Consider the following 8,448-nt stretch of genomic DNA (forward strand, 5'->3'; position numbering starts at 1 on the left):
ATAGACATGCTTGTGATAATACATAGATATTTTAAATTACCACATTTCTGTGTTCTTTTTAATGTAACAAACACTGAACTGAAACTCAGGCTTCTCATTAATCTTCCTTTTTCATTCCTTCCCTTATTTCTGCCCCATGGGAACTTCCAATTAATTCCTAAGTCTTACTAGAAATCTGCTGGGCAAATCTATTTTGTTGGAAACCTCTGCAGGTCCTTAAGTTTCAGCTTATCCTACTCTTTTAAATCAATAACCATTCTACCAACTACTTTCAATCTTCCAAAAATGTGTTCAGACTTCTGCTTCCAGAAATATGGAATATATGTTCTTTTCTCTATTTCTCCCACTTAGAACAGATATCAATCTTAAACATTAATACCAAAAAAAAAATAACAAGACCCCAAAATATGCTGAGAGGAAAGTAGACTGGACCCAAAGAATGACAGTGTAAGTTACCTGGATTATCTTTTTGTCTCATATATCCTAGACTTGGAGCTGAAGAAGCTGAAAAACTAAACACTTAAAGTGCAGGCAAAAAAATGTCCCAACATAAGTCTGATCTTTCTAGTCAAAGGACAAGTAAAGGGACATCAGAAAACAAAAAAAGAAACAAACAAACAAAAAAAAACCCAGAAGACTTTTAGACAATGATGGCTCCACCACAGACAAACACCATAGGAAAAATTGTGACTCCACCCTCACCCATGCTGCCAGCAAAGGCCAAGTTGGGAGCCAAGATGTTTACCCTCACAAGAGTGTAATGAGGCTCCCCCAAGTCTTGTTGGGATGCTGTTAAAGCAATTCAAGTGGGGAGTAGGACTTTGGTCTTTGCCAGCAGATAACAAGCCCCCTACCCCATGGTGTCAGTGAAGAACACATGGCAGCCTGTCCTTCCACGCCCACTCACCATTAACGAGGTGCTTCTCCCCTTCCCATCTAGCTGAGGTGGTGTCAGAGGAAGCCTCGTGGAGAGTCATAGCTTCCACTGTTAGCCAGCAGTGCCATGAAAACCCCACCTATGGTGTTGGTAATCCCATGGGGAGCAGAATACCCATCTTTGACCAGCAGTAATGAGAAAACCCCTCTTGGATGAAAATGCAGATTGAAGGGAGAAAGTTCCAGAAAAAAAATAGAAAGTTTGAGCAAAGAAATAGAAGATATAAGACAGAATTAAATTGAATTTTACAACTAAAATATATGACAGAAACAAATTCAGTGAAGAGTGATGTCATCAACACAGTGATGTAAGACATCCCTTGGTAATGTCTCCTGTCAGAATCAGCTAATGAAAAGACAAATTTCACTTGCTTGGTACTCTGGAGGACAATAGAGACTGGAAAAGGACTCCACAAATACTGAATCAAAGATTAAAAAATCATAATCTCCATGATCCAGTAGGAGATTTTCTTTCCAGGGCTGCCAGTTTGGACTTTTCACCTTCACTTGATCCTGCTACAGCGTGGGAGTTGTGCAGAGGCAGCATGACCTGGGGCCCTCCTGTGTGGATCAGACTATAAAACCATTCATAGCAGTGAGCTAGAAATTCAATCAGGGATATCCAAGCAGGGACCCATGTCTGCAGAGACTTAGAGCTGAACACACACTGCCAAGGAGTGATGCAAACAAAAACGTCCCCAGGTGGAAAAAAGGAGGAGGAGAGAGAGAGAGACAGAGAGAGGCAGAGAACTGGGCACATACTCAAGCAAGTTTCTGTGGGTTAGACAATCTATACACAAAACAGACTTTTCTGGATTGACCTCATCTCAGTCCCTGAAGTGGGATACTGTAATGGAGAAGAAAACAGAGATAAAAACCCTCACAGATAAAAAGGGATTGGGGGATGAATTGCTGTTAGGTAAGAAGGGTCCTAGAACTAGAAATTTTAAGAAAAGGGATTTGAATAATAGCATGAAGCACATATGTCATGGATGCCCCAGAAGGAGAACAGAAGGGAAGAAAAAAGGGCAGAAAGCATGTTTGAGAAGATAATGGCTGAAAATTTCCCAACTCGTACGAAAGACATGAATAAACATGTCCGAGAAGCACAAACGTACTTAAACAGAAAAAATCCTAATCGACCTAATCTGAGATACAAACTAATCAGAATGTCAAGTAACAAAGCAAGAGAATTCTGAAGGCACCAAGAGAAAAGTGATTTGTAACTTATGAAGGAACCACAATAAGAGTAAGTACCAATTTCTCTTCAGAAACCATGGAAGTGAGAAGGCAACGGTATGATATATTTATGGTACTGAAAGAGAAAAACTGCCAGCCAAAAATTCTCTACCTCAAAAAACTGTTCTTCAAAAATAAGGGAATTTTAAAATTTTCACAGATAAGCAGAAACAGAGAGTGCTCATCAACAAAATACCTACCCTACAAGAATTACTAAAGGGAGTTCTGCAGGTTGATAAGAAAAGACAGGAGAGAGAGGGTTGGAGGAATGTGAAGAAATAAATATCTCCAGTAAAGATAACCAAAAGGCTAAGTGCAAAACCCAATACTACTATATTTGCCAAATACAACTCTACACTTTAATTCCTATAAGAATCAGAATACAAGTGACAAGAGAAAGGAATATTTCCTGATAATAGACACACAAAATATAAAGACATAATATGGAACACAAACAACATAAAGAGGGAAACAGAGATATGGGACCAGAGAAACGTATGTTTTTGAAGCAAAGTTGGTGTCTTTTCAAATTAATAGGTTATAGATGAAGGTTTTGTAATATAAACCCCAGGGAAACCACAAAGAAAGTATTTAAAATATATAAAGAAACAGAAATGAGAAAGGGTTCAGTCAGAAACATCATAAAAGCTCAACTATATGGAAAAAGAAGTTGCAATAAAAGAAAAGAGAGACCCCCAAAACATATGGGCTAGAAAAACCAAAGAACAAAATAGCAGAAGTAAGTACTACCTTTACAATAATAACACTGAATGTTCATGGATTAAACTCTTAAATCAAAAGACAGATTGGCAGAATGGATAAGAAAGCATGATCCAACTATATCATATATAGTTGTCCCAATATATATGAGGCTAAAACTGGCATAACTAAAGGAAGAAAGACGCACCTCTATAATAATAGTTGGAGACTTAAATACAGCACTCTTACTGATGTATAGAACACTTAGACAGAAGATCAATAGGGAAACAGAGAACTTGGATAATATAATAAATGAACTAGCCCTAACAGACATATACAGAACATCGTATTGCAAAACAGCAGGATATATATTCTTCTCAACTGCATCTGGATCGTTCCCCTGGAGAGACCAGATCTAAGGTCACAAAGCAAGTCTCAATAAATTTTAAAAGATTGAAATTATACAAAACATCTTCTCAGATCATAATGGAATGAAACTGGAAATCAATAACAGCCATTATGGAAGTCCAATAACACATTCAAACAATCAGTACGTCAAAGAAGATATTACAAGGAAATAAATAAACACCTTGGGATGAATGAAAATGAGAACACAACATATAAAAATGTACATGATGCACCCTATGAGAGACATTCAGGGGTGAAAATCTCCTTAACAACGTGGGGTGTGGCTCCCAGCGATGAGTATGGCCCTGGCACCATGGGATCAACAATGTCTTCTGAACCAAAAGTGGGAAAAGAAGTGTAATCAAATAAGGCATAAGTGGCCAAGAGAGATCAAATGGCATCAAGAGGCTATTCTGGAGGCTACACTTATGCAAGCTTCAGTTAGATAGTGCTAATTGCCATGGTTTGCTAAACCCCAACTAACATTACTCCAGTTGACTCTTAAGAACACCTAGGACTTGAATTAAGATTCTATTAAGGTTTCATGTACTAGGTTTGCTTTCATAGAACTTATAATTTCCAGATGGTTCCTAGATCAGATAAATCCTGAAACAACAGAGATACCAGCCTCTCCAAGATGATCAATTAAATACATTCCCCTATCCTTTAGCATTGACAGCCCTTCTCAGAATGAAAAAGGCATTGCCCAAAGATCACTATAGATTGGGAGAAGGATCAAAGGAGAAGGAGGAAGTATAACAGAGAAAATAGGATTTAACAAATATGACTGCTTAATCATTATATTAATATTCCTTCTAGCATCCAGTGTTTTGGAGCAGCTAGAAGGAAAAATCTAAGATGATGGAATGGTATCCATGACAAACTCTGGGGTGTGTTCTGTAACTATTTGTTGAAGTGTGTTTTGAAAAGTGTTGCTTTTTTCTTTCTCTGCCTTGTATATATGTCATATTTTACAATAAAAAAGTTTCTTTAAAAAGTTTGCCTAACCAAAGTCACACATATTTTGTAGAAACTTTATAGGTTTAAGTTTTACTTTTAGGTCTGTGATGTATTTTCAGTAAATGTCTATATAAAGTTCAGCACTGATTTTAACAGCAAATTCTCCATATACATCCTAAATGAGCTCATTCAAAAAAGTGCTATAGGTATATAATGAAATATGATGCTGCAGTTGGAAAGCATGGAGTATATCTATAAATGTTGATATAGAAAATTCTCCAAAATAGATTAATGAAAAATAAACAGTTGCAAAACACCAACCCCCCCCCCCAAAAAAAATTACAGGATGCAACAAAGGAAGGGCTGATGGAAAATTTATATCCAAAAATGCTTACATTAAGAAAAGAAGAAAGAGCTAAACACAAAAACCTAACTGCATAGGAGGAACTAGAAAAAGAACAACAAACTAAACACAAAGCAAGGAGAAGGAAAGTAATAACAAATATTATGCCAGAAAGAAATGAAATTGAGAATTAAAAACAACAATCGAGAACATTAACGGAACTAAATTTGGATCTATGAAAAGATCAATAATTTTGAAAATATCCTTAGTTAGACTGACAAAAAAAAGGGTGAAGATGTATAGCTAGACTGACAAAGAAAGGGAGAAAATGTAAATAAATAAAATCAGAATTACTACTAATTCCACAGAAATAAAAAGGATTTTAAGAGGATACTATGAAAAACTGTATGCCAAGAAATTAGACAACTTGATGAAATGGATCAATTCCTAGAAATACATGAACAACCTTCACTGACTCTAGAAGAAACAGAAGATCTCAACAGTCCAGTTATAAGTAAAGAGACTGAGTCAGTCATCAAAAACCTCCCAACAAAGAATAGGATTAGACCAGTTGGCTTCAAAATTTCTACCAATCATTCTAAGAATTAACACCAATCTTACTCAAACTCTTCCAAAAAATTGAAGAGGAAGGAACACTATCTAACTCATTCTGTGAGGCCATTATCACCTCAATACCAAAACCAGATAAAGATATTACAAGAAAATAAAATTACAGACCAATTCCTCTTACGATTATAGATGCAAAAATTCTCAGCAAAATACATGCAAATTGAATCCAACACATTAAAAGAATTTTACACCATGATCAAATAGGTTTAGCCCAAGTATGCAAATGTGGTTCAACATAAGAAAATCAGTAGGGGGTACACAGGTTCATTTCAATTGCCACAGACGGGCATTTGATAAATTCCAGCATCCTTTCTTGATAAAAATATACAGAAAAATAGAAAAAGAAACTTACTTCCTTAACATGATAAAGGGCATATATGAAAAACTCACAGCTAGCATCATACCTGATGGTGAAAACAAGAGAGAGTTTTCCCTCTAAGATCTGAAACAATGCAAGGATGTCTACTGTCACCACTATTGTTCAACACTGTACTGGAAGTTCTAACCAGAGCAGTTAGGCAAGAAAACAAAATAAAAGGTATCTAAAATAGGAAGGAAAGAAATAAAACTTTCACTATTTGCAGATGACATGATCCCATATATAGAAGTTCCTGTAAAGTCTATGACCAAGCTACTAAAGCTAATAAAAGAATTTATCAAAGGGACATGACACAAGATCAACATGCAAAAATCAGTAGCATTTCTAAACACTAGTAATGAGCTATCTAGCAAGGAAATCAAGAATAAAATTCCATTGACAATAGCAACTAAAAGAATCAAATGCCTAGGAATATTTTTAACCAAGGATAAAAGAGACTTATCCATAGAAAACTACAAAATTTTCTAAAAGAAATCAAAGACAATTGAAATAATTGTAGGACATTCCATGTTCATTGTAGGACTAAATATTAAGATATCAATTCTACCCAAAATGATTTACAGATTCAGTGCAAACCCCATCAAAATTCTAACAGCCTAATTTGCAGAAATGGAAACCTATTATCAAAATTTTTTGTAAGGATAAGTGGTCTTGAACAGACAACCACACTTGAAAAAGAAAAACGAAGTTGGAGGACTTATACTTCTTGACTTTAAAGCATATTACAAGGTTATAGTGATCAAAATAGCATAGACTGGCATAAAGGATAGATATACATACTAATGGAATTGAACTAGACCCTCACATATATGGCCAACTGAGAATTGAGAAGGCTATCAACTTCCCTCAATTGGGAATGAATAGTATCCTCAGCAAATGCTGCTGGGAGAACTGGATATGCAAAAGAATGAAGAAGGACCCTATCTCACACTATATACAAAAATTAACTGAAAATGGCCCAAAAACCTAAATATAAGAACTAGGACAATAAAACTCCTAAAAGAAAATATAGGGAAACATCTTCAGGATCTAGTGTCAGACAATAGTTTCTTAGCGCTTACACTAGAAACACAAGCAACATAAGAAAAACAGATAAATGGGACCCCTTCAAATTTAAAAACTTTTATGCATCCAGAGGACTTTATCATGAAAGGGGCAAGACAAGCTACTCAGCTCTCTGCTCCTCCTATTTGACAGACAGCTGCATCTTATCAGGCAGTGCCAGCTACATCCCTGAGACAAGATGGTGAAGGTTGGAATAAATGGATTTGGCCATACTGGGCACTTGGTCTCCAAGGGCTCTGTAAAGTACAGGCTGTTGCTATCAAAGACCCCATCATTGATCTCAAATACATGATCTACATATTCCATTATGATTCCACCCGTGGCAAGTTCAAAGACACCATCAAGGCTGATGTATCTCTTCACTGTCTTCCAGGACCAAGATCCTGACAACATCAAATGATGTGATGCTGGTGCTGAATATGTTGTGGAGTCCATCGGTCTCTTCACTGGAGGAGGCTCACCGATGGGTGGCACCCAAAGAATCATCTCTGCCCCTTCAACTTATGCCCCATGTTTGTGATAGGCATGAAACTCCCTCAAAATCATTAGCAATACTTCCTGCACCCCCAACTTCCTGGCCTCTGGCCAAGTTCACCCATGACAACTCTGTCATTATGGAGGGACTGATGAGCACCGTCTACACCATCACTGCCACCCAGATGACTGTGGATGGCCCCTCTAGGAAAATGTGATGTGACAGCTTTGGGGCTGCCCAGAACATCATCCCTCCCTGCATCTACTATTGCTGCCAAGGCAGTGGGAAACGTTAATCCAGGAGGTGAATGGGAAGCTCACCGGTTTGACCTCATACTTCCCCATCCCCAGTATGTCTGTTGTGGATCTGACCTGCCATCTGGAGAACATGACCAAATATGATGACATCAAGAAGGTAATGAAACAGGCATTAGAGAGCTCTCTAAAGAGCATCCTTGGCTACACTGAGGACCAGGTATTCTCCTGCAATTAACAGTGATACCCTCTCTTTCACTTTTGATCCCGGGGCTGACACTGTCCCCAACGACCACTTCATCAAGCTCTGACCTGGTACCACAATGAATTCAGCTACAGCAATAGGGTGGTAGATGTCATGGTTCACATCTCTCCAAGGACTAGATCCCCCTGGTCCACCAGCCCCAGCAACAAATTAGAGGAAGAGAGAGGCAGTCAGCTTATGTGAAGTCCTAGTCCCAAGTCAATCCCCCAACCCTGAGAACTGCTTATCCTTCACATATTCCACCCCAGACTCCCTGAAGAAGAAAGGAAGGGGCTCAGAGAGCTCTACCTTTTCATATACGACCAATAAAGTACAGTTTACCCAGTCTCTCTCATTCCCCCAAAAGGCAACACACTCAATGGGAATCACATATTTGATAACACTCAATATTTGGAAACCACATATTTGATAACATTTCAATATCCAGAATATATAAAGAAATACAACTCAATGATAAAAAGATAAACAGCCCAATTTAAAAATGGGTAAGAGCCTTGAATAGACATTTTCCAAAGGGAAAATACAAATGGCAAAAATGCACATGAAAAGATGCTCAACATCACTAGCTATTAAAGAGGTGCAAATCAAAACCACAATGAAATATCATTTCACACCTACTAGAATTTTCATTATCATAAACGCAGAAAGCTACAAATGTTTGAAAAGATGTGGAGAAATAGAGACACTCATTCATTGCTAGTGAGGATTATCATACACAGTGAGGGTAAAGGGACACTGTGTATGAAGGTAAAGTTTCTATACTTCATTCTAACAGGTAAAATGATCATGAGTAGA

General features: G+C 37.5%; 1 pseudogene; it reads left to right on the forward strand.

The window, feature by feature from the left end:
• Positions 1 to 6,837: 6,837 nt before the first annotated feature.
• On the forward strand, positions 6,838 to 7,699 carry LOC143686620 (glyceraldehyde-3-phosphate dehydrogenase pseudogene; annotated as a pseudogene).
• The last annotated feature ends 749 nt before the right edge of the window (positions 7,700 to 8,448 follow it).

The sequence above is a fragment of the Tamandua tetradactyla genome, chromosome 6 (genome assembly GCF_023851605.1).
Source record: "Tamandua tetradactyla isolate mTamTet1 chromosome 6, mTamTet1.pri, whole genome shotgun sequence".
NCBI lineage: Eukaryota > Metazoa > Chordata > Mammalia > Pilosa > Myrmecophagidae > Tamandua > Tamandua tetradactyla.